The 24,577-nt window shown below is 37.2% G+C and overlaps 27 non-coding genes across 27 annotated transcripts; 1 reads left to right on the top strand and 26 right to left on the bottom strand.

Moving 5' to 3' along the window:
• Positions 1 to 129: 129 nt before the first annotated feature.
• Positions 130 to 211, bottom strand: TRNAS-AGA (transfer RNA serine (anticodon AGA)). The gene has a single exon. It is a non-coding gene; the product is annotated as a tRNA-Ser (tRNA).
• Positions 212 to 1,178: 967 nt separating this feature from the next.
• On the bottom strand, positions 1,179 to 1,250 carry TRNAQ-CUG (transfer RNA glutamine (anticodon CUG)). The gene has a single exon. It is a non-coding gene; the product is annotated as a tRNA-Gln (tRNA).
• A 664-nt stretch (positions 1,251 to 1,914) lies between these two features.
• Positions 1,915 to 1,996, bottom strand: TRNAS-AGA (transfer RNA serine (anticodon AGA)). Its single transcript has one exon. It is a non-coding gene; the product is annotated as a tRNA-Ser (tRNA).
• A 969-nt stretch (positions 1,997 to 2,965) lies between these two features.
• TRNAQ-CUG (transfer RNA glutamine (anticodon CUG)) lies at positions 2,966 to 3,037 on the bottom strand. Its single transcript has one exon. It is a non-coding gene; the product is annotated as a tRNA-Gln (tRNA).
• A 528-nt stretch (positions 3,038 to 3,565) lies between these two features.
• On the top strand, positions 3,566 to 3,647 carry TRNAS-AGA (transfer RNA serine (anticodon AGA)). The gene has a single exon. It is a non-coding gene; the product is annotated as a tRNA-Ser (tRNA).
• A 784-nt stretch (positions 3,648 to 4,431) lies between these two features.
• TRNAS-AGA (transfer RNA serine (anticodon AGA)) lies at positions 4,432 to 4,513 on the bottom strand. Its single transcript has one exon. It is a non-coding gene; the product is annotated as a tRNA-Ser (tRNA).
• Positions 4,514 to 5,480: 967 nt separating this feature from the next.
• Positions 5,481 to 5,552, bottom strand: TRNAQ-CUG (transfer RNA glutamine (anticodon CUG)). The gene has a single exon. It is a non-coding gene; the product is annotated as a tRNA-Gln (tRNA).
• A 664-nt stretch (positions 5,553 to 6,216) lies between these two features.
• On the bottom strand, positions 6,217 to 6,298 carry TRNAS-AGA (transfer RNA serine (anticodon AGA)). The gene has a single exon. It is a non-coding gene; the product is annotated as a tRNA-Ser (tRNA).
• A 969-nt stretch (positions 6,299 to 7,267) lies between these two features.
• TRNAQ-CUG (transfer RNA glutamine (anticodon CUG)) lies at positions 7,268 to 7,339 on the bottom strand. The gene has a single exon. It is a non-coding gene; the product is annotated as a tRNA-Gln (tRNA).
• A 664-nt stretch (positions 7,340 to 8,003) lies between these two features.
• On the bottom strand, positions 8,004 to 8,085 carry TRNAS-AGA (transfer RNA serine (anticodon AGA)). Its single transcript has one exon. It is a non-coding gene; the product is annotated as a tRNA-Ser (tRNA).
• A 969-nt stretch (positions 8,086 to 9,054) lies between these two features.
• Positions 9,055 to 9,126, bottom strand: TRNAQ-CUG (transfer RNA glutamine (anticodon CUG)). Its single transcript has one exon. It is a non-coding gene; the product is annotated as a tRNA-Gln (tRNA).
• Positions 9,127 to 9,790: 664 nt separating this feature from the next.
• On the bottom strand, positions 9,791 to 9,872 carry TRNAS-AGA (transfer RNA serine (anticodon AGA)). Its single transcript has one exon. It is a non-coding gene; the product is annotated as a tRNA-Ser (tRNA).
• Positions 9,873 to 10,839: 967 nt separating this feature from the next.
• On the bottom strand, positions 10,840 to 10,911 carry TRNAQ-CUG (transfer RNA glutamine (anticodon CUG)). The gene has a single exon. It is a non-coding gene; the product is annotated as a tRNA-Gln (tRNA).
• A 664-nt stretch (positions 10,912 to 11,575) lies between these two features.
• Positions 11,576 to 11,657, bottom strand: TRNAS-AGA (transfer RNA serine (anticodon AGA)). The gene has a single exon. It is a non-coding gene; the product is annotated as a tRNA-Ser (tRNA).
• A 967-nt stretch (positions 11,658 to 12,624) lies between these two features.
• TRNAQ-CUG (transfer RNA glutamine (anticodon CUG)) lies at positions 12,625 to 12,696 on the bottom strand. Its single transcript has one exon. It is a non-coding gene; the product is annotated as a tRNA-Gln (tRNA).
• Positions 12,697 to 13,360: 664 nt separating this feature from the next.
• On the bottom strand, positions 13,361 to 13,442 carry TRNAS-AGA (transfer RNA serine (anticodon AGA)). The gene has a single exon. It is a non-coding gene; the product is annotated as a tRNA-Ser (tRNA).
• Positions 13,443 to 14,409: 967 nt separating this feature from the next.
• TRNAQ-CUG (transfer RNA glutamine (anticodon CUG)) lies at positions 14,410 to 14,481 on the bottom strand. The gene has a single exon. It is a non-coding gene; the product is annotated as a tRNA-Gln (tRNA).
• A 664-nt stretch (positions 14,482 to 15,145) lies between these two features.
• Positions 15,146 to 15,227, bottom strand: TRNAS-AGA (transfer RNA serine (anticodon AGA)). The gene has a single exon. It is a non-coding gene; the product is annotated as a tRNA-Ser (tRNA).
• A 967-nt stretch (positions 15,228 to 16,194) lies between these two features.
• On the bottom strand, positions 16,195 to 16,266 carry TRNAQ-CUG (transfer RNA glutamine (anticodon CUG)). The gene has a single exon. It is a non-coding gene; the product is annotated as a tRNA-Gln (tRNA).
• Positions 16,267 to 16,930: 664 nt separating this feature from the next.
• Positions 16,931 to 17,012, bottom strand: TRNAS-AGA (transfer RNA serine (anticodon AGA)). The gene has a single exon. It is a non-coding gene; the product is annotated as a tRNA-Ser (tRNA).
• A 1,702-nt stretch (positions 17,013 to 18,714) lies between these two features.
• Positions 18,715 to 18,796, bottom strand: TRNAS-AGA (transfer RNA serine (anticodon AGA)). The gene has a single exon. It is a non-coding gene; the product is annotated as a tRNA-Ser (tRNA).
• Positions 18,797 to 19,763: 967 nt separating this feature from the next.
• Positions 19,764 to 19,835, bottom strand: TRNAQ-CUG (transfer RNA glutamine (anticodon CUG)). The gene has a single exon. It is a non-coding gene; the product is annotated as a tRNA-Gln (tRNA).
• Positions 19,836 to 20,499: 664 nt separating this feature from the next.
• TRNAS-AGA (transfer RNA serine (anticodon AGA)) lies at positions 20,500 to 20,581 on the bottom strand. The gene has a single exon. It is a non-coding gene; the product is annotated as a tRNA-Ser (tRNA).
• A 967-nt stretch (positions 20,582 to 21,548) lies between these two features.
• Positions 21,549 to 21,620, bottom strand: TRNAQ-CUG (transfer RNA glutamine (anticodon CUG)). Its single transcript has one exon. It is a non-coding gene; the product is annotated as a tRNA-Gln (tRNA).
• A 664-nt stretch (positions 21,621 to 22,284) lies between these two features.
• Positions 22,285 to 22,366, bottom strand: TRNAS-AGA (transfer RNA serine (anticodon AGA)). Its single transcript has one exon. It is a non-coding gene; the product is annotated as a tRNA-Ser (tRNA).
• A 967-nt stretch (positions 22,367 to 23,333) lies between these two features.
• Positions 23,334 to 23,405, bottom strand: TRNAQ-CUG (transfer RNA glutamine (anticodon CUG)). Its single transcript has one exon. It is a non-coding gene; the product is annotated as a tRNA-Gln (tRNA).
• A 664-nt stretch (positions 23,406 to 24,069) lies between these two features.
• TRNAS-AGA (transfer RNA serine (anticodon AGA)) lies at positions 24,070 to 24,151 on the bottom strand. Its single transcript has one exon. It is a non-coding gene; the product is annotated as a tRNA-Ser (tRNA).
• Between the last annotated feature and the right edge of the window lie 426 nt (positions 24,152 to 24,577).

The following is a 24,577-nucleotide window of genomic DNA, read 5'->3' as shown; positions in this document are numbered from 1 at the left end:
CAAAAATCAAGTCAGTCTGGTTCTAGAAACCCTGCCCAAAGTTCGCATATCACCTTCATGTGGCATAAAACAGGACACACGCAAATTTATCTTCTCAGGTAATCAGTCAAAAAACTATATGAACATATTCGTAGTCGGCAGGATTTGAACCTGCGCGGGGAAACCCCAATGGATTTCTAGTCCATCGCCTTAACCACTCGGCCACGACTACTCAGACGTTGATTTTTGATGAGAATCAAACACCTTTTCTTATAGCACCATGATCAAGATCAGTGATTATCCCTCTGGAAAACATCTCAGAAAATAGAAACAAATTTCCAGGTCCCAGTAAAATGTAAAAATCTGATTTAAAGTCATCATCAATGGAAATCATGCACAGTTTAAGACTTTTACATCTTTATAAGGCGGATTTGGAGTGGGTCCATTCCAAAAACATCCTGAAAATTACTCTGAAAATGCTGAAAACACTGAACAAATTAATTTCCACGTAAAAAAGACTTGCTGTTCATATGATCAGGCTTTTGGGCATCTCTTAACCACATCAAGTTTCCAAAAATGCCAAGCGGTTAACTAAAATAAGCATATCATTTTTCAGGTGTTTTTCATTTAGAAGAGCTCCATACTTATAATACAATTCAATGGCAAGGTTAGGAAAACTCCTTCAAGGTTCCTGAGAGACTTTTGGTGCATTTTGTGAGCTACAAAGAAAAGCCACAAAAACAGACTCAAAAGATTCCCAAAATAATTTTAGAAAAACACCACCAAAAATGTTTACAAACCGCTGTAGGAAATTCTGAAAAACACAAGAAAAGATGATTCAGGAAGAAAACGCCAACATTTCCTGAAGCCATTTCAGCTTCAAATCCTTGTCAGTTTCATACACCTGGAAAAAGTGTTATGTGAACATTGACATAAATCAAAGGGTATGGTTGCTTTGCGTGACACAGTTTGTAAGAGTGCTGTAACTTAAAGTCAATTTTAAGTTTCCGTAATCCTGCTTTAAAGGTAGATTTGGCCATAGAACTCAAAGTGATCACTCCATGGATGCTTGGAACATTCAAATCTTTGTTTTGCATGTTGATTTTAACTTTCTCTTTTTATATTTTTATGTTAAACCTTTGGCACAGGAGAACTCAGTGTAAGTGCAAAAACTGAAACACATGTACAAAGAGCTGCCCAGGTTCCACTGAGATTTGAACTCAGATCGCTGGATTCAGAGTCCAGAGTGCTAACCATTACACCATGGAACCACACGCACAAAAAATAACTGGCTGCAGTTTTTTTGTGCTAAAAAGCACATATGAACTCATGAATCATGGTGAAAAAAGGCTCTAAAGCTGTAGTGCAAATCTACAATTAATACACAATGGTAAATTAATATCTCCTAAACTTTATTTCCACAAGTGTGCCAAGAGTTCCATGATATCTCAACAATGACAGTTTTAAATGTTGATGAAAAGTGGCTAGTAAATAGAGTGTTGGATCTGTTACTTGGAAAAAGGGTAAGAAAAAAATAACTGCAAAGCTTATACTGTTAGAAAGCTGTTCATCCAGAAGTGGCTAAAAAATTTTCATTGTGTGGTAAAAAGTTTTATCCAAGAGATAATTCAAGGTTGCTGTGAATAAAAGTGCATGTCTCAGTACATCTGCCAAAGCAGTGGTCTGTAACTGCTAGACAAAAGAGGGAGATGCACCACTTACCTGGTGGCACTCATGGCTCTTCTTTTAATTAGTGGCATGACACACGTGGGATGTAGCGTCAGATCGGCTTATATAAAATGCATCCAAAAATCAAGTCAGTCTGGTTCTAGAAACCCTGCCCAAAGTTCGCATATCACCTTCATGTGGCATAAAACAGGACACACGCAAATTTATCTTCTCAGGTAATCAGTCAAAAAACTATATGAACATATTCGTAGTCGGCAGGATTTGAACCTGCGCGGGGAAACCCCAATGGATTTCTAGTCCATCGCCTTAACCACTCGGCCACGACTACTCGGACGTTGATTTTTGATGAGAATCAAACACCTTTTCTTATAGCACCATGATCAAGATCAGTGATTATCCCTCTGGAAAACATCTCAGAAAATAGAAACAAATTTCCAGGTCCCAGTAAAATGTAAAAATCTGATTTAAAGTCATCATCAATGGAAATCATGCACAGTTTAAGACTTTTACATCTTTATAAGGCGGATTTGGAGTGGGTCCATTCCAAAAACATCCTGAAAATTACTCTGAAAATGCTGAAAACACTGAACAAATTAATTTCCACGTAAAAAAGACTTGCTGTTCATATGATCAGGCTTTTGGGCATCTTTTAACCACATCAAGTTTCCAAAAATGCCAAGCGGTTAACTAAAATAAGCATATCATTTTTCAGGTTTTTTTTACATTTAGAAGAGCTCCATACTTATAATACAATTCAATGGCAAGGTTAGGAAAACTCCTTCAAGGTTCCTGAGAGACTTTTGGTGCATTTTGTGAGCTACAAAGAAAAGCCACAAAAACAGACTCAAAAGATGCCCAAAATAATTTTAGAAAAACACCACCAAAAATGTTTACAAACCGCTGTAGGAAATTCTGAAAAACACAAGAAAAGATGATTCAGGAAGAAAACGCCAACATTTCCTGAAGCCATTTCAGCTTCAAATCCTTGTCAGTTTCATACACCTGGAAAAAGTGTTATGTGAACATTGACATAAATCAAAGGGTATGGTTGCTTTGCGTGACACAGTTCGTAAGAGTGCTGTAACTTAAAGTCAATTTTAAGTTTCCGTAATCCTGCTTTAAAGGTAGATTTGGCCATAGAACTCAAAGTGATCACTCCATGGATGCTTGGAACATTCAAATCTTTGTTTTGCATGTTGATTTTAACTTTCTCTTTTTATCTTTTTATGTTAAACCTTTGGCACAGGAGAACTCAGTGTAAGTGCAAAAACTGAAACACATGTACAAAGAGCTGCCCAGGTTCCACTGAGATTTGAACTCAGATCGCTGGATTCAGAGTCCAGAGTGCTAACCAATACACCATGGAACCACACGCACAAAAAATAACTGGCTGCAGTTTTTTTGTGCTAAAAAGCACATATGAACTCATGAATCATGGTGAAAAAAGGCTCTAAAGCTGTAGTGCAAATCTACAATTAATACACAATGGTAAATTGTGTATTAAAAAAAACACCTGAAAAATGATATGCTTATTTTAGTTAACCGCTTGGCATTTTTGGAAACTTGATGTGGTTAAGAGATGCCCAAAAGCCTGATCATATGAACAGCAAGTCTTTTTTACGTGGAAATTAATTTGTTCAGTGTTTTCAGCATTTTCAGAGTAATTTTCAGGATGTTTTTGGAATGGACCCACTCCAAATCCGCCTTATAAAGATGTAAAAGTCTTAAACTGTGCATGATTTCCATTGATGATGACTTTAAATCAGATTTTTACATTTTACTGGGACCTGGAAATTTGTTTCTATTTTCTGAGATGTTTTCCAGAGGGATAATCACTGATCTTGATCATGGTGCTATAAGAAAAGGTGTTTGATTCTCATCAAAAATCAACGTCTGAGTAGTCGTGGCCGAGTGGTTAAGGCGATGGACTAGAAATCCATTGCGGTTTCCCCGCGCAGGTTCAAATCCTGCCGACTACGAATATGTTCATATAGTTTTTTGACTGATTACCTGAGAAGATAAATTTGCGTGTGTCCTGTTTTATGCCACATGAAGGTGATATGCGAACTTTGGGCAGGGTTTCTAGAACCAGACTGACTTGATTTTTGGATGCATTTTATATAAGCCGATCTGACGCTAAAAAGCACATATGAACTCATGAATCATGGTGAAAAAAGGCTCTAAAGCTGTAGTGCAAATCTACAATTAATACACAATGGTAAATTAATATCTCCTAAACTTTATTTCCACAAGTGTGCCAAGAGTTCCATGATATCTCAACAATGACAGTTTTAAATGTTGATGAAAAGTGGCTAGTAAATAGAGTGTTGGATCTGTTACTTGGAAAAAGGGTAAGAAAAAAATAACTGCAAAGCTTATACTGTTAGAAAGCTGTTCATCCAGAAGTGGCTAAAAAAATTTCATTGTGTGGTAAAAAGTTTTATCCAAGAGATAATTCAAGGTTGCTGTGAATAAAAGTGCATGTCTCAGTACATCTGCCAAAGCAGTGGTCTGTAACTGCTAGACAAAAGAGGGAGATGCACCACTTACCTGGTGGCACTCATGGCGCTTCTTTTAATTAGTGGCATGATGCACGTGGGATGTAGCGTCAGATCGGCTTATATAAAATGCATCCAAAAATCAAGTCAGTCTGGTTCTAGAAACCCTGCCCAAAGTTCGCATATCACCTTCATGTGGCATAAAACAGGACACACGCAAATTTATCTTCTCAGGTAATCAGTCAAAAAACTATATGAACATATTCGTAGTCGGCAGGATTTGAACCTGCGCGGGGAAACCCCAATGGATTTCTAGTCCATCGCCTTAACCACTCGGCCACGACTACTCAGACGTTGATTTTTGATGAGAATCAAACACCTTTTCTTATAGCACCATGATCAAGATCAGTGATTATCCCTCTGGAAAACATCTCAGAAAATAGAAACAAATTTCCAGGTCCCAGTAAAATGTAAAAATCTGATTTAAAGTCATCATCAATGGAAATCATGCACAGTTTAAGACTTTTACATCTTTATAAGGCGGATTTGGAGTGGGTCCATTCCAAAAACATCCTGAAAATTACTCTGAAAATGCTGAAAACACTGAACAAATTAATTTCCACGTAAAAAAGACTTGCTGTTCATATGATCAGGCTTTTGGGCATCTCTTAACCACATCAAGTTTCCAAAAATGCCAAGCGGTTAACTAAAATAAGCATATCATTTTTCAGGTGTTTTTCATTTAGAAGAGCTCCATACTTATAATACAATTCAATGGCAAGGTTAGGAAAACTCCTTCAAGGTTCCTGAGAGACTTTTGGTGCATTTTGTGAGCTACAAAGAAAAGCCACAAAAACAGACTCAAAAGATTCCCAAAATAATTTTAGAAAAACACCACCAAAAATGTTTACAAACCGCTGTAGGAAATTCTGAAAAACACAAGAAAAGATGATTCAGGAAGAAAACGCCAACATTTCCTGAAGCCATTTCAGCTTCAAATCCTTGTCAGTTTCATACACCTGGAAAAAGTGTTATGTGAACATTGACATAAATCAAAGGGTATGGTTGCTTTGCGTGACACAGTTTGTAAGAGTGCTGTAACTTAAAGTCAATTTTAAGTTTCCGTAATCCTGCTTTAAAGGTAGATTTGGCCATAGAACTCAAAGTGATCACTCCATGGATGCTTGGAACATTCAAATCTTTGTTTTGCATGTTGATTTTAACTTTCTCTTTTTATATTTTTATGTTAAACCTTTGGCACAGGAGAACTCAGTGTAAGTGCAAAAACTGAAACACATGTACAAAGAGCTGCCCAGGTTCCACTGAGATTTGAACTCAGATCGCTGGATTCAGAGTCCAGAGTGCTAACCATTACACCATGGAACCACACGCACAAAAAATAACTGGCTGCAGTTTTTTTGTGCTAAAAAGCACATATGAACTCATGAATCATGGTGAAAAAAGGCTCTAAAGCTGTAGTGCAAATCTACAATTAATACACAATGGTAAATTAATATCTCCTAAACTTTATTTCCACAAGTGTGCCAAGAGTTCCATGATATCTCAACAATGACAGTTTTAAATGTTGATGAAAAGTGGCTAGTAAATAGAGTGTTGGATCTGTTACTTGGAAAAAGGGTAAGAAAAAAATAACTGCAAAGCTTATACTGTTAGAAAGCTGTTCATCCAGAAGTGGCTAAAAAATTTTCATTGTGTGGTAAAAAGTTTTATCCAAGAGATAATTCAAGGTTGCTGTGAATAAAAGTGCATGTCTCAGTACATCTGCCAAAGCAGTGGTCTGTAACTGCTAGACAAAAGAGGGAGATGCACCACTTACCTGGTGGCACTCATGGCTCTTCTTTTAATTAGTGGCATGACACACGTGGGATGTAGCGTCAGATCGGCTTATATAAAATGCATCCAAAAATCAAGTCAGTCTGGTTCTAGAAACCCTGCCCAAAGTTCGCATATCACCTTCATGTGGCATAAAACAGGACACACGCAAATTTATCTTCTCAGGTAATCAGTCAAAAAACTATATGAACATATTCGTAGTCGGCAGGATTTGAACCTGCGCGGGGAAACCCCAATGGATTTCTAGTCCATCGCCTTAACCACTCGGCCACGACTACTCGGACGTTGATTTTTGATGAGAATCAAACACCTTTTCTTATAGCACCATGATCAAGATCAGTGATTATCCCTCTGGAAAACATCTCAGAAAATAGAAACAAATTTCCAGGTCCCAGTAAAATGTAAAAATCTGATTTAAAGTCATCATCAATGGAAATCATGCACAGTTTAAGACTTTTACATCTTTATAAGGCGGATTTGGAGTGGGTCCATTCCAAAAACATCCTGAAAATTACTCTGAAAATGCTGAAAACACTGAACAAATTAATTTCCACGTAAAAAAGACTTGCTGTTCATATGATCAGGCTTTTGGGCATCTTTTAACCACATCAAGTTTCCAAAAATGCCAAGCGGTTAACTAAAATAAGCATATCATTTTTCAGGTTTTTTTTACATTTAGAAGAGCTCCATACTTATAATACAATTCAATGGCAAGGTTAGGAAAACTCCTTCAAGGTTCCTGAGAGACTTTTGGTGCATTTTGTGAGCTACAAAGAAAAGCCACAAAAACAGACTCAAAAGATGCCCAAAATAATTTTAGAAAAACACCACCAAAAATGTTTACAAACCGCTGTAGGAAATTCTGAAAAACACAAGAAAAGATGATTCAGGAAGAAAACGCCAACATTTCCTGAAGCCATTTCAGCTTCAAATCCTTGTCAGTTTCATACACCTGGAAAAAGTGTTATGTGAACATTGACATAAATCAAAGGGTATGGTTGCTTTGCGTGACACAGTTCGTAAGAGTGCTGTAACTTAAAGTCAATTTTAAGTTTCCGTAATCCTGCTTTAAAGGTAGATTTGGCCATAGAACTCAAAGTGATCACTCCATGGATGCTTGGAACATTCAAATCTTTGTTTTGCATGTTGATTTTAACTTTCTCTTTTTATCTTTTTATGTTAAACCTTTGGCACAGGAGAACTCAGTGTAAGTGCAAAAACTGAAACACATGTACAAAGAGCTGCCCAGGTTCCACTGAGATTTGAACTCAGATCGCTGGATTCAGAGTCCAGAGTGCTAACCAATACACCATGGAACCACACGCACAAAAAATAACTGGCTGCAGTTTTTTTGTGCTAAAAAGCACATATGAACTCATGAATCATGGTGAAAAAAGGCTCTAAAGCTGTAGTGCAAATCTACAATTAATACACAATGGTAAATTAATATCTCCTAAACTTTATTTCCACAAGTGTGCCAAGAGTTCCATGATATCTCAACAATGACAGTTTTAAATGTTGATGAAAAGTGGCTAGTAAATAGAGTGTTGGATCTGTTACTTGGAAAAAGGGTAAGAAAAAAATAACTGCAAAGCTTATACTGTTAGAAAGCTGTTCATCCAGAAGTGGCTACAAAATTTTCATTGTGTGGTAAAAAGTTTTATCCAAGAGATAATTCAAGGTTGCTGTGAATAAAAGTGCATGTCTCAGTACATCTGCCAAAGCAGTGGTCTGTAACTGCTAGACAAAAGAGGGAGATGCACCACTTACCTGGTGGCACTCATGGCGCTTCTTTTAATTAGTGGCATGACGCACGTGGGATGTAGCGTCAGATCGGCTTATATAAAATGCATCCAAAAATCAAGTCAGTCTGGTTCTAGAAACCCTGCCCAAAGTTCGCATATCACCTTCATGTGGCATAAAACAGGACACACGCAAATTTATCTTCTCAGGTAATCAGTCAAAAAACTATATGAACATATTCGTAGTCGGCAGGATTTGAACCTGCGCGGGGAAACCCCAATGGATTTCTAGTCCATCGCCTTAACCACTCGGCCACGACTACTCGGACGTTGATTTTTGATGAGAATCAAACACCTTTTCTTATAGCACCATGATCAAGATCAGTGATTATCCCTCTGGAAAACATCTCAGAAAATAGAAACAAATTTCCAGGTCCCAGTAAAATGTAAAAATCTGATTTAAAGTCATCATCAATGGAAATCATGCACAGTTTAAGACTTTTACATCTTTATAAGGCGGATTTGGAGTGGGTCCATTCCAAAAACATCCTGAAAATTACTCTGAAAATGCTGAAAACACTGAACAAATTAATTTCCACGTAAAAAAGACTTGCTGTTCATATGATCAGGCTTTTGGGCATCTTTTAACCACATCAAGTTTCCAAAAATGCCAAGCGGTTAACTAAAATAAGCATATCATTTTTCAGGTTTTTTTTACATTTAGAAGAGCTCCATACTTATAATACAATTCAATGGCAAGGTTAGGAAAACTCCTTCAAGGTTCCTGAGAGACTTTTGGTGCATTTTGTGAGCTACAAAGAAAAGCCACAAAAACAGACTCAAAAGATGCCCAAAATAATTTTAGAAAAACACCACCAAAAATGTTTACAAACCGCTGTAGGAAATTCTGAAAAACACAAGAAAAGATGATTCAGGAAGAAAACGCCAACATTTCCTGAAGCCATTTCAGCTTCAAATCCTTGTCAGTTTCATACACCTGGAAAAAGTGTTATGTGAACATTGACATAAATCAAAGGGTATGGTTGCTTTGCGTGACACAGTTCGTAAGAGTGCTGTAACTTAAAGTCAATTTTAAGTTTCCGTAATCCTGCTTTAAAGGTAGATTTGGCCATAGAACTCAAAGTGATCACTCCATGGATGCTTGGAACATTCAAATCTTTGTTTTGCATGTTGATTTTAACTTTCTCTTTTTATCTTTTTATGTTAAACCTTTGGCACAGGAGAACTCAGTGTAAGTGCAAAAACTGAAACACATGTACAAAGAGCTGCCCAGGTTCCACTGAGATTTGAACTCAGATCGCTGGATTCAGAGTCCAGAGTGCTAACCAATACACCATGGAACCACACGCACAAAAAATAACTGGCTGCAGTTTTTTTGTGCTAAAAAGCACATATGAACTCATGAATCATGGTGAAAAAAGGCTCTAAAGCTGTAGTGCAAATCTACAATTAATACACAATGGTAAATTAATATCTCCTAAACTTTATTTCCACAAGTGTGCCAAGAGTTCCATGATATCTCAACAATGACAGTTTTAAATGTTGATGAAAAGTGGCTAGTAAATAGAGTGTTGGATCTGTTACTTGGAAAAAGGGTAAGAAAAAAATAACTGCAAAGCTTATACTGTTAGAAAGCTGTTCATCCAGAAGTGGCTACAAAATTTTCATTGTGTGGTAAAAAGTTTTATCCAAGAGATAATTCAAGGTTGCTGTGAATAAAAGTGCATGTCTCAGTACATCTGCCAAAGCAGTGGTCTGTAACTGCTAGACAAAAGAGGGAGATGCACCACTTACCTGGTGGCACTCATGGCGCTTCTTTTAATTAGTGGCATGACGCACGTGGGATGTAGCGTCAGATCGGCTTATATAAAATGCATCCAAAAATCAAGTCAGTCTGGTTCTAGAAACCCTGCCCAAAGTTCGCATATCACCTTCATGTGGCATAAAACAGGACACACGCAAATTTATCTTCTCAGGTAATCAGTCAAAAAACTGTATGAACATATTCGTAGTCGGCAGGATTTGAACCTGCGCGGGGAAACCCCAATGGATTTCTAGTCCATCGCCTTAACCACTCGGCCACGACTACTCAGACGTTGATTTTTGATGAGAATCAAACACCTTTTCTTATAGCACCATGATCAAGATCAGTGATTATCCCTCTGGAAAACATCTCAGAAAATAGAAACAAATTTCCAGGTCCCAGTAAAATGTAAAAATCTGATTTAAAGTCATCATCAATGGAAATCATGCACAGTTTAAGACTTTTACATCTTTATAAGGCGGATTTGGAGTGGGTCCATTCCAAAAACATCCTGAAAATTACTCTGAAAATGCTGAAAACACTGAACAAATTAATTTCCACGTAAAAAAGACTTGCTGTTCATATGATCAGGCTTTTGGGCGTCTTTTAACCACATCAAGTTTCCAAAAATGCCAAGCGGTTAACTAAAATAAGCATATCATTTTTCAGGTGTTTTTCATTTAGAAGAGCTCCATACTTATAATACAATTCAATGGCAAGGTTAGGAAAACTCCTTCAAGGTTCCTGAGAGACTTTTGGTGCATTTTGTGAGCTACAAAGAAAAGCCACAAAAACAGACTCAAAAGATGCCCAAAATAATTTTAGAAAAACACCACCAAAAATGTTTACAAACCGCTGTAGGAAATTCTGAAAAACACAAGAAAAGATGATTCAGGAAGAAAACGCCAACATTTCCTGAAGCCATTTCAGCTTCAAATCCTTGTCAGTTTCATACACCTGGAAAAAGTGTTATGTGAACATTGACATAAATCAAAGGGTATGGTTGCTTTGCGTGACACAGTTCGTAAGAGTGCTGTAACTTAAAGTCAATTTTAAGTTTCCGTAATCCTGCTTTAAAGGTAGATTTGGCCATAGAACTCAAAGTGATCACTCCATGGATGCTTGGAACATTCAAATCTTTGTTTTGCATGTTGATTTTAACTTTCTCTTTTTATCTTTTTATGTTAAACCTTTGGCACAGGAGAACTCAGTGTAAGTGCAAAAACTGAAACACATGTACAAAGAGCTGCCCAGGTTCCACTGAGATTTGAACTCAGATCGCTGGATTCAGAGTCCAGAGTGCTAACCATTACACCATGGAATCACACGCACAAAAAATAACTGGCTGCAGTTTTTTTGTGCTAAAAAGCACATATGAACTCATGAATCATGGTGAAAAAAGGCTCTAAAGCTGTAGTGCAAATCTACAATTAATACACAATGGTAAATTAATATCTCCTAAACTTTATTTCCACAACTGTGCCAAGAGTTCCATGATATCTCAACAATGACAGTTTTAAATGTTGATGAAAAGTGGCTAGTAAATAGAGTGTTGGATCTGTTACTTGGAAAAAGGGTAAGAAAAAAATAACTGCAAAACTTATACTGTTAGAAAGCTGTTCATCCAGAAGTGGCTAAAAAATTTTCATTGTGTGGTAAAAAGTTTTATCCAAGAGATAATTCAAGGTTGCTGTGAATAAAAGTGCATGTCTCAGTACATCTGCCAAAGCAGTGGTCTGTAACTGCTAGACAAAAGAGGGAGATGCACCACTTACCTGGTGGCACTCATGGCGCTTCTTTTAATTAGTGGCATGACGCACGTGGGATGTAGCGTCAGATCGGCTTATATAAAATGCAACCAAAAATCAAGTCAGTCTGGTTCTAGAAACCCTGCCCAAAGTTCGCATATCACCTTCATGTGGCATAAAACAGGACACACGCAAATTTATCTTCTCAGGTAATCAGTCAAAAAACTGTATGAACATATTCGTAGTCGGCAGGATTTGAACCTGCGCGGGGAAACCCCAATGGATTTCTAGTCCATCGCCTTAACCACTCGGCCACGACTACTCAGACGTTGATTTTTGATGAGAATCAAACACCTTTTCTTATAGCACCATGATCAAGATCAGTGATTATCCCTCTGGAAAACATCTCAGAAAATAGAAACAAATTTCCAGGTCCCAGTAAAATGTAAAAATCTGATTTAAAGTCATCATCAATGGAAATCATGCACAGTTTAAGACTTTTACATCTTTATAAGGCGGATTTGGAGTGGGTCCATTCCAAAAACATCCTGAAAATTACTCTGAAAATGCTGAAAACACTGAACAAATTAATTTCCACGTAAAAAAGACTTGCTGTTCATATGATCAGGCTTTTGGGCGTCTTTTAACCACATCAAGTTTCCAAAAATGCCAAGCGGTTAACTAAAATAAGCATATCATTTTTCAGGTGTTTTTCATTTAGAAGAGCTCCATACTTATAATACAATTCAATGGCAAGGTTAGGAAAACTCCTTCAAGGTTCCTGAGAGACTTTTGGTGCATTTTGTGAGCTACAAAGAAAAGCCACAAAAACAGACTCAAAAGATGCCCAAAATAATTTTAGAAAAACACCACCAAAAATGTTTACAAACCGCTGTAGGAAATTCTGAAAAACACAAGAAAAGATGATTCAGGAAGAAAACGCCAACATTTCCTGAAGCCATTTCAGCTTCAAATCCTTGTCAGTTTCATACACCTGGAAAAAGTGTTATGTGAACATTGACATAAATCAAAGGGTATGGTTGCTTTGCGTGACACAGTTCGTAAGAGTGCTGTAACTTAAAGTCAATTTTAAGTTTCCGTAATCCTGCTTTAAAGGTAGATTTGGCCATAGAACTCAAAGTGATCACTCCATGGATGCTTGGAACATTCAAATCTTTGTTTTGCATGTTGATTTTAACTTTCTCTTTTTATATTTTTATGTTAAACCTTTGGCACAGGAGAACTCAGTGTAAGTGCAAAAACTGAAACACATGTACAAAGAGCTGCCCAGGTTCCACTGAGATTTGAACTCAGATGGCTGGATTCAGAGTCCAGAGTGCTAACCATTACACCATGGAACCACACGCACAAAAAATAACTGGCTGCAGTTTTTTTGTGCTAAAAAGCACATATGAACTCATGAATCATGGTGAAAAAAGGCTCTAAAGCTGTAGTGCAAATCTACAATTAATACACAATGGTAAATTAATATCTCCTAAACTTTATTTCCACAAGTGTGCCAAGAGTTCCATGATATCTCAACAATGACAGTTTTAAATGTTGATGAAAAGTGGCTAGTAAATAGAGTGTTGGATCTGTTACTTGGAAAAAGGGTAAGAAAAAAATAACTGCAAAACTTATACTATTAGAAAGCTGTTCATCCAGAAGTGGCTAAAAAATTTTCATTGTGTGGTAAAAAGTTTTATCCAAGAGATAATTCAAGGTTGCTGTGAATAAAAGTGCATGTCTCAGTACATCTGCCAAAGCAGTGGTCTGTAACTGCTAGACAAAAGAGGGAGATGCACCACTTACCTGGTGGCACTCATGGCTCTTCTTTTAATTAGTGGCATGACGCACGTGGGATGTAGCGTCAGATCGGCTTATATAAAATGCATCCAAAAATCAAGTCAGTCTGGTTCTAGAAACCCTGCCCAAAGTTCGCATATCACCTTCATGTGGCATAAAACAGGACACACGCAAATTTATCTTCTCAGGTAATCAGTCAAAAAACTATATGAACATATTCGTAGTCGGCAGGATTTGAACCTGCGCGGGGAAACCCCAATGGATTTCTAGTCCATCGCCTTAACCACTCGGCCACGACTACTCAGACATTGATTTTTGATGAGAATCAAACACCTTTTCTTATAGCACCATGATCAAGATCAGTGATTATCCCTCTGGAAAACATCTCAGAAAATAGAAACAAATTTCCAGGTCCCAGTAAAATGTAAAAATCTGATTTAAAGTCATCATCAATGGAAATCATGCACAGTTTAAGACTTTTACATCTTTATAAGGCGGATTTGGAGTGGGTCCATTCCAAAAACATCCTGAAAATTACTCTGAAAATGCTGAAAACACTGAACAAATTAATTTCCACGTAAAAAAGACTTGCTGTTCATATGATCAGGCTTTTGGGCATCTTTTAACCACATCAAGTTTCCAAAAATGCCAAGCGGTTAACTAAAATAAGCATATCATTTTTCAGGTGTTTTTCATTTAGAAGAGCTCCATACTTATAATACAATTCAATGGCAAGGTTAGGAAAACTCCTTCAAGGTTCCTGAGAGACTTTTGGTGCATTTTGTGAGCTACAAAGAAAAGCCACAAAAACAGACTCAAAAGATGCCCAAAATAATTTTAGAAAAACACCACCAAAAATGTTTACAAACCGCTGTAGGAAATTCTGAAAAACACAAGAAAAGATGATTCAGGAAGAAAACGCCAACATTTCCTGAAGCCATTTCAGCTTCAAATCCTTGTCAGTTTCATACACCTGGAAAAAGTGTTATGTGAACATTGACATAAATCAAAGGGTATGGTTGCTTTGCGTGACACAGTTCGTAAGAGTGCTGTAACTTAAAGTCAATTTTAAGTTTCCGTAATCCTGCTTTAAAGGTAGATTTGGCCATAGAACTCAAAGTGATCACTCCATGGATGCTTGGAACATTCAAATCTTTGTTTTGCATGTTGATTTTAACTTTCTCTTTTTATCTTTTTATGTTAAACCTTTGGCACAGGAGAACTCAGTGTAAGTGCAAAAACTGAAACACATGTACAAAGAGCTGCCCAGGTTCCACTGAGATTTGAACTCAGATCGCTGGATTCAGAGTCCAGAGTGCTAACCATTACACCATGGAATCACACGCACAAAAAATAACTGGCTGCAGTTTTTTTGTGCTAAAAAGCACATATGAACTCATGAATCATGGTGAAAAAAGGCTCTAAAGCTGTAGTGCAAATCTACAATTAATACACAATGGTAAATTAATATCTCCTAAACTTTATTTCCACAAGTGTGCCAAGAGTTCCATGATATCTCAACAATGACAGTTTTAAATGTTGATGAAAAGTGGCTAGTAAATAGAGTGTTGGATCTGTTACTTGGAAAAAGGGTAAGAAAAAAATAACTGCAAAACTTATACTGTTAGAAAGCTGTTCATCCAGAAGTGGCTAAAAAATTTTCATTGTGTGGTAAAAAGTTTTATCCAAGAGATAATTCAAGGTTGCTGTGAATAAAAGTGCATGTCTCAGTACATCTGCCAAAGCAGTGGTCTGTAACTGCTAGACAAAAGAGGGAGATGCACCACTTACCTGGTGGCACTCATGGCGCTTCTTTTAATTAGTGGCATGACGCACGTGGGATGTAGCGTCAGATCGGCTTATATAAAATGCATCCAAAAATCAAGTCAGTCTGGTTCTAGAAACCCTGCCCAAAGTTCGCATATCACCTTCATGTGGCATAAAACAGGACACACGCAAATTTATCTTCTCAGGTAATCAGTCAAAAAACTGTATGAACATATTCGTAGTCGGCAGGATTTGAACCTGCGCGGGGAAACCCCAATGGATTTCTAGTCCATCGCCTTAACCACTCGGCCACGACTACTCAGACGTTGATTTTTGATGAGAATCAAACACCTTTTCTTATAGCACCATGATCAAGATCAGTGATTATCCCTCTGGAAAACATCTCAGAAAATAGAAACAAATTTCCAGGTCCCAGTAAAATGTAAAAATCTGATTTAAAGTCATCATCAATGGAAATCATGCACAGTTTAAGACTTTTACATCTTTATAAGGCGGATTTGGAGTGGGTCCATTCCAAAAACATCCTGAAAATTACTCTGAAAATGCTGAAAACACTGAACAAATTAATTTCCACGTAAAAAAGACTTGCTGTTCATATGATCAGGCTTTTGGGCATCTTTTAACCACATCAAGTTTCCAAAAATGCCAAGCGGTTAACTAAAATAAGCATATCATTTTTCAGGTGTTTTTCATTTAGAAGAGCTCCATACTTATAATACAATTCAATGGCAAGGTTAGGAAAACTCCTTCAAGGTTCCTGAGAGACTTTTGGTGCATTTTGTGAGCTACAAAGAAAAGCCACAAAAACAGACTCAAAAGATGCCCAAAATAATTTTAGAAAAACACCACCAAAAATGTTTACAAACCGCTGTAGGAAATTCTGAAAAACACAAGAAAAGATGATTCAGGAAGAAAACGCCAACATTTCCTGAAGCCATTTCAGCTTCAAATCCTTGTCAGTTTCATACACCTGGAAAAAGTGTTATGTGAACATTGACATAAATCAAAGGGTATGGTTGCTTTGCGTGACACAGTTCGTAAGAGTGCTGTAACTTAAAGTCAATTTTAAGTTTCCGTAATCCTGCTTTAAAGGTAGATTTGGCCATAGAACTCAAAGTGATCACTCCATGGATGCTTGGAACATTCAAATCTTTGTTTTGCATGTTGATTTTAACTTTCTCTTTTTATATTTTTATGTTAAACCTTTGGCACAGGAGAACTCAGTGTAAGTGCAAAAACTGAAACACATGTACAAAGAGCTGCCCAGGTTCCACTGAGATTTGAACTCAGATCGCTGGATTCAGAGTCCAGAGTGCTAACCATTACACCATGGAACCACACGCACAAAAAATAACTGGCTGCAGTTTTTTTGTGCTAAAAAGCACATATGAACTCATGAATCATGGTGAAAAAAGGCTCTAAAGCTGTAGTGCAAATCTACAATTAATACACAATGGTAAATTAATATCTCCTAAACTTTATTTCCACAAGTGTGCCAAGAGTTCCATGATATCTCAACAATGACAGTTTTAAATGTTGATGAAAAGTGGCTAGTAAATAGAGTGTTGGATCTGTTACTTGGAAAAAGGGTAAGAAAAAAATAACTGCAAAGCTTATACTGTTAGAAAGCTGTTCATCCAGAAGTGGCTAAAAAATTTTCATTGTGTGGTAAAAAGTTTTATCCAAGAGATAATTCAAGGTTGCTGTGAATAAAAGTGCATGTCTCAGTACATCTGCCAAAGCAGTGGTCTGTAACTGCTAGACAAAAGAGGGAGATGCACCACTTACCTGGTGGCACTCATGGCGCTTCTTTTAATTAGTGGCATGACACACGTGGGATGTAGCGTCAGATCGGCTTATATAAAATGCATCCAAAAATCAAGTCAGTCTGGTTCTAGAAACCCTGCCCAAAGTTCGCATATCACCTTCATGTGGCATAAAACAGGACACACGCAAATTTATCTTCTCAGGTAATCAGTCAAAAAACTATATGAACATATTCGTAGTCGGCAGGATTTGAACCTGCGCGGGGAAACCCCAATGGATTTCTAGTCCATCGCCTTAACCACTCGGCCACGACTACTCAGACGTTGATTTTTGATGAGAATCAAACACCTTTTCTTATAGCACCATGATCAAGATCAGTGATTATCCCTCTGGAAAACATCTCAGAAAATAGAAACAAATTTCCAGGTCCCAGTAAAATGTAAAAATCTGATTTAAAGTCATCATCAATGGAAATCATGCACAGTTTAAGACTTTTACATCTTTATAAGGCGGATTTGGAGTGGGTCCATTCCAAAAACATCCTGAAAATTACTCTGAAAATGCTGAAAACACTGAACAAATTAATTTCCACGTAAAAAAGACTTGCTGTTCATATGATCAGGCTTTTGGGCATCTTTTAACCACATCAAGTTTCCAAAAATGCCAAGCGGTTAACTAAAATAAGCATATCATTTTTCAGGTGTTTTTCATTTAGAAGAGCTCCATACTTATAATACAATTCAATGGCAATGTTAGGAAAACTCCTTCAAGGTTCCTGAGAGACTTTTGGTGCATTTTGTGAGCTACAAAGAAAAGCCACAAAAACAGACTCAAAAGATGCCCAAAATAATTTTAGAAAAACACCACCAAAAATGTTTACAAACCGCTGTAGGAAATTCTGAAAAACACAAGAAAAGATGATTCAGGAAGAAAACGCCAACATTTCCTGAAGCCATTTCAGCTTCAAATCCTTGTCAGTTTCATACACCTGGAAAAAGTGTTATGTGAACATTGACATAAATCAAAGGGTATGGTTGCTTTGCGTGACACAGTTCGTAAGAGTGCTGTAACTTAAAGTCAATTTTAAGTTTCCGTAATCCTGCTTTAAAGGTAGATTTGGCCATAGAACTCAAAGTGATCACTCCATGGATGCTTGGAACATTCAAATCTTTGTTTTGCATGTTGATTTTAACTTTCTCTTTTTATCTTTTTATGTTAAACCTTTGGCACAGGAGAACTCAGTGTAAGTGCAAAAACTGAAACACATGTACAAAGAGCTGCCCAGGTTCCACTGAGATTTGAACTCAGATCGCTGGATTCAGAGTCCAGAGTGCTAACCTTACACCATGGAATCACATGCACAAAAAATAACTGGCTGCAGTTTTTTTGTGCTAAAAAGCACATATGAACTCATGAATCATGGTGAAATAAGGCTCTAAAGCTGTAGTGCAAATCTACAATTAATACACAATGGTAAATTAATATCTCCTAAACTTTATTTCCACAAGTGTGCCAAGAGTTCCATGATATCTCAACAATGACAGTTTTAAATGTTGATGAAAAGTGGCTAGTAAATAGAGTGTTGGATCTGTTACTTGGAAAAAGGGTAAGAAAAAAATAACTGCAAAACTTATACTGTTAGAAAGCTGTTCATCCAGAAGTGGCTAAAAAATTTTCATTGTGTGGTAAAAAGTTTTATCCAAGAGATAATTCAAGGTTGCTGTGAATAAAAGTGCATGTCTCAGTACATCTGCCAAAGCAGTGGTCTGTAACTGCTAGACAAAAGAGGGAGATGCACCACTTACCTGGTGGCACTCATGGCGCTTCTTTTAATTAGTGGCATGACGCACGTGGGATGTAGCGTCAGATCGGCTTATATAAAATGCATCCAAAAATCAAGTCAGTCTGGTTCTAGAAACCCTGCCCAAAGTTCGCATATCACCTTCATGTGGCATAAAACAGGACACACGCAAATTTATCTTCTCAGGTAATCAGTCAAAAAACTGTATGAACATATTCGTAGTCGGCAGGATTTGAACCTGCGCGGGGAAACCCCAATGGATTTCTAGTCCATCGCCTTAACCACTCGGCCACGACTACTCAGACGTTGATTTTTGATGAGAATCAAACACCTTTTCTTATAGCACCATGATCAAGATCAGTGATTATCCCTCTGGAAAACATCTCAGAAAATAGAAACAAATTTCCAGGTCCCAGTAAAATGTAAAAATCTGATTTAAAGTCATCATCAATGGAAATCATGCACAGTTTAAGACTTTTACATCTTTATAAGGCGGATTTGGAGTGGGTCCATTCCAAAAACATCCTGAAAATTACTCTGAAAATGCTGAAAACACTGAACAAATTAATTTCCACGTAAAAAAGACTTGCTGTTCATATGATCAGGCTTTTGGGCGTCTTTTAACCACATCAAGTTTCCAAAAATGCCAAGCGGTTAACTAAAATAAGCATATCATTTTTCAGGTGTTTTTCATTTAGAAGAGCTCCATACTTATAATACAATTCAATGGCAAGGTTAGGAAAACTCCTTCAAGGTTCCTGAGAGACTTTTGGTGCATTTTGTGAGCTACAAAGAAAAGCCACAAAAACAGACTCAAAAGATGCCCAAAATAATTTTAGAAAAACACCACCAAAAATGTTTACAAACCGCTGTAGGAAATTCTGAAAAACACAAGAAAAGATGATTCAGGAAGAAAACGCCAACATTTCCTGAAGCCATTTCAGCTTCAAATCCTTGTCAGTTTCATACACCTGGAAAAAGTGTTATGTGAACATTGACATAAATCAAAGGGTATGGTTGCTTTGCGTGACACAGTTCGTAAGAGTGCTGTAACTTAAAGTCAATTTTAAGTTTCCGTAATCCTGCTTTAAAGGTAGATTTGGCCATAGAACTCAAAGTGATCACTCCATGGATGCTTGGAACATTCAAATCTTTGTTTTGCATGTTGATTTTAACTTTCTCTTTTTATATTTTTATGTTAAACCTTTGGCACAGGAGAACTCAGTGTAAGTGCAAAAACTGAAACACATGTACAAAGAGCTGCCCAGGTTCCACTGAGATTTGAACTCAGATCGCTGGATTCAGAGTCCAGAGTGCTAACCATTACACCATGGAACCACACGCACAAAAAATAACTGGCTGCAGTTTTTTTGTGCTAAAAAGCACATATGAACTCATGAATCATGGTGAAAAAAGGCTCTAAAGCTGTAGTGCAAATCTACAATTAATACACAATGGTAAATTAATATCTCCTAAACTTTATTTCCACAAGTGTGCCAAGAGTTCAATGATATCTCAACAATGACAGTTTTAAATGTTGATGAAAAGTGGCTAGTAAATAGAGTGTTGGATCTGTTACTTGGAAAAAGGGTAAGAAAAAAATAACTGCAAAACTTATACTGTTAGAAAGCTGTTCATCCAGAAGTGGCTAAAAAATTTTCATTGTGTGGTAAAAAGTTTTATCCAAGAGATAATTCAAGGTTGCTGTGAATAAAAGTGCATGTCTCAGTACATCTGCCAAAGCAGTGGTCTGTAACTGCTAGACAAAAGAGGGAGATGCACCACTTACCTGGTGGCACTCATGGCTCTTCTTTTAATTAGTGGCATGACACATGTGGGATGTAGCGTCAGATCGGCTTATATAAAATGCATCTAAAAATCAAGTCAGTCTGGTTCTAGAAACCCTGCCCAAAGTTCGCATATCACCTTCATGTGGCATAAAACAGGACACACGCAAATTTATCTTCTCAGGTAATCAGTCAAAAAACTATATGAACATATTCGTAGTCGGCAGGATTTGAACCTGCGCGGGGAAACCCCAATGGATTTCTAGTCCATCGCCTTAACCACTCGGCCACGACTACTCAGACGTTGATTTTTGATGAGAATCAAACACCTTTTCTTATAGCACCATGATCAAGATCAGTGATTATCCCTCTGGAAAACATCTCAGAAAATAGAAACAAATTTCCAGGTCCCAGTAAAATGTAAAAATCTGATTTAAAGTCATCATCAATGGAAATCATGCACAGTTTAAGACTTTTACATCTTTATAAGGCGGATTTGGAGTGGGTCCATTCCAAAAACATCCTGAAAATTACTCTGAAAATGCTGAAAACACTGAACAAATTAATTTCCACGTAAAAAAGACTTGCTGTTCATATGATCAGGCTTTTGGGCATCTTTTAACCACATCAAGTTTCCAAAAATGCCAAGCGGTTAACTAAAATAAGCATATCATTTTTCAGGTGTTTTTCATTTAGAAGAGCTCCATACTTATAATACAATTCAATGGCAAGGTTAGGAAAACTCCTTCAAGGTTCCTGAGAGACTTTTGGTGCATTTTGTGAGCTACAAAGAAAAGCCACAAAAACAGACTCAAAAGATGCCCAAAATAATTTTAGAAAAACACCACCAAAAATGTTTACAAACCGCTGTAGGAAATTCTGAAAAACACAAGAAAAGATGATTCAGGAAGAAAACGCCAACATTTCCTGAAGCCATTTCAGCTTCAAATCCTTGTCAGTTTCATACACCTGGAAAAAGTGTTATGTGAACATTGACATAAATCAAAGGGTATGGTTGCTTTGCGTGACACAGTTCGTAAGAGTGCTGTAACTTAAAGTCAATTTTAAGTTTCCGTAATCCTGCTTTAAAGGTAGATTTGGCCATAGAACTCAAAGTGATCACTCCATGGATGCTTGGAACATTCAAATCTTTGTTTTGCATGTTGATTTTAACTTTCTCTTTTTATCTTTTTATGTTAAACCTTTGGCACAGGAGAACTCAGTGTAAGTGCAAAAACTGAAACACATGTACAAAGAGCTGCCCAGGTTCCACTGAGATTTGAACTCAGATCGCTGGATTCAGAGTCCAGAGTGCTAACCATTACACCATGGAATCACACGCACAAAAAATAACTGGCTGCAGTTTTTTTGTGCTAAAAAGCACATATGAACTCATGAATCATGGTGAAAAAAGGCTCTAAAGCTGTAGTGCAAATCTACAATTAATACACAATGGTAAATTAATATCTCCTAAACTTTATTTCCACAAGTGTGCCAAGAGTTCCATGATATCTCAACAATGACAGTTTTAAATGTTGATGAAAAGTGGCTAGTAAATAGAGTGTTGGATCTGTTACTTGGAAAAAGGGTAAGAAAAAAATAACTGCAAAACTTATACTGTTAGAAAGCTGTTCATCCAGAAGTGGCTAAAAAATTTTCATTGTGTGGTAAAAAGTTTTATCCAAGAGATAATTCAAGGTTGCTGTGAATAAAAGTGCATGTCTCAGTACATCTGCCAAAGCAGTGGTCTGTAACTGCTAGACAAAAGAGGGAGATGCACCACTTACCTGGTGGCACTCATGGCGCTTCTTTTAATTAGTGGCATGACGCACGTGGGATGTAGCGTCAGATCGGCTTATATAAAATGCATCCAAAAATCAAGTCAGTCTGGTTCTAGAAACCCTGCCCAAAGTTCGCATATCACCTTCATGTGGCATAAAACAGGACACACGCAAATTTATCTTCTCAGGTAATCAGTCAAAAAACTGTATGAACATATTCATAGTCGGCAGGATTTGAACCTGCGCGGGGAAACCCCAATGGATTTCTAGTCCATCGCCTTAACCACTCGGCCACGACTACTCAGACGTTGATTTTTGATGAGAATCAAACACCTTTTCTTATAGCACCATGATCAAGATCAGTGATTATCCCTCTGGAAAACATCTCAGAAAATAGAAACAAATTTCCAGGTCCCAGTAAAATGTAAAAATCTGATTTAAAGTCATCATCAATGGAAATCATGCACAGTTTAAGACTTTTACATCTTTATAAGGCGGATTTGGAGTGGGTCCATTCCAAAAACATCCTGAAAATTACTCTGAAAATGCTGAAAACACTGAACAAATTAATTTCCACGTAAAAAAGACTTGCTGTTCATATGATCAGGCTTTTGGGCGTCTTTTAACCACATCAAGTTTCCAAAAATGCCAAGCGGTTAACTAAAATAAGCATATCATTTTTCAGGTGTTTTTCATTTAGAAGAGCTCCATACTTATAATACAATTCAATGGCAAGGTTAGGAAAACTCCTTCAAGGTTCCTGAGAGACTTTTGGTGCATTTTGTGAGCTACAAAGAAAAGCCACAAAAACAGACTCAAAAGATGCCCAAAATAATTTTAGAAAAACACCACCAAAAATGTTTACAAACCGCTGTAGGAAATTCTGAAAAACACAAGAAAAGATGATTCAGGAAGAAAACGCCAACATTTCCTGAAGCCATTTCAGCTTCAAATCCTTGTCAGTTTCATACACCTGGAAAAAGTGTTATGTGAACATTGACATAAATCAAAGGGTATGGTTGCTTTGCGTGACACAGTTCGTAAGAGTGCTGTAACTTAAAGTCAATTTTAAGTTTCCGTAATCCTGCTTTAAAGGTAGATTTGGCCATAGAACTCAAAGTGATCACTCCATGGATGCTTGGAACATTCAAATCTTTGTTTTGCATGTTGATTTTAACTTTCTCTTTTTATATTTTTATGTTAAACCTTTGGCACAGGAGAACTCAGTGTAAGTGCAAAAACTGAAACACATGTACAAAGAGCTGCCCAGGTTCCACTGAGATTTGAACTCAGATCGCTGGATTCAGAGTCCAGAGTGCTAACCATTACACCATGGAACCACACGCACAAAAAATAACTGGCTGCAGTTTTTTTGTGCTAAAAAGCACATATGAACTCATGAATCATGGTGAAAAAAGGCTCTAAAGCTGTAGTGCAAATCTACAATTAATACACAATGGTAAATTAATATCTCCTAAACTTTATTTCCACAAGTGTGCCAAGAGTTCCATGATATCTCAACAATGACAGTTTTAAATGTTGATGAAAAGTGGCTAGTAAATAGAGTGTTGGATCTGTTACTTGGAAAAAGGGTAAGAAAAAAATAACTGCAAAACTTATACTGTTAGAAAGCTGTTCATCCAGAAGTGGCTAAAAAATTTTCATTGTGTGGTAAAAAGTTTTATCCAAGAGATAATTCAAGGTTGCTGTGAATAAAAGTGCATGTCTCAGTACATCTGCCAAAGCAGTGGTCTGTAACTGCTAGACAAAAGAGGGAGATGCACCACTTACCTGGTGGCACTCATGGCTCTTCTTTTAATTAGTGGCATGACACACGTGGGATGTAGCGTCAGATCGGCTTATATAAAATGCATCCAAAAATCAAGTCAGTCTGGTTCTAGAAACCCTGCCCAAAGTTCGCATATCACCTTCATGTGGCATAAAACAGGACACACGCAAATTTATCTTCTCAGGTAATCAGTCAAAAAACTATATGAACATATTCGTAGTCGGCAGGATTTGAACCTGCGCGGGGAAACCCCAATGGATTTCTAGTCCATCGCCTTAACCACTCGGCCACGACTACTCAGACGTTGATTTTTGATGAGAATCAAACACCTTTTCTTATAGCACCATGATCAAGATCAGTGATTATCCCTCTGGAAAACATCTCAGAAAATAGAAACAAATTTCCAGGTCCCAGTAAAATGTAAAAATCTGATTTAAAGTCATCATCAATGGAAATCATGCACAGTTTAAGACTTTTACATCTTTATAAGGCGGATTTGGAGTGGGTCCATTCCAAAAACATCCTGAAAATTACTCTGAAAATGCTGAAAACACTGAACAAATTAATTTCCACGTAAAAAAGACTTGCTGTTCATATGATCAGGCTTTTGGGCATCTTTTAACCACATCAAGTTTCCAAAAATGCCAAGCGGTTAACTAAAATAAGCATATCATTTTTCAGGTGTTTTTCATTTAGAAGAGCTCCATACTTATAATACAATTC

This window comes from Ranitomeya variabilis, chromosome 2 (assembly GCF_051348905.1).
Source record: "Ranitomeya variabilis isolate aRanVar5 chromosome 2, aRanVar5.hap1, whole genome shotgun sequence".
Taxonomy (NCBI): domain Eukaryota; kingdom Metazoa; phylum Chordata; class Amphibia; order Anura; family Dendrobatidae; genus Ranitomeya; species Ranitomeya variabilis.
The sequence above is the reverse complement of the archived record's forward strand: the minus strand, read 5'-3'. Positions and strand labels throughout refer to the sequence as shown.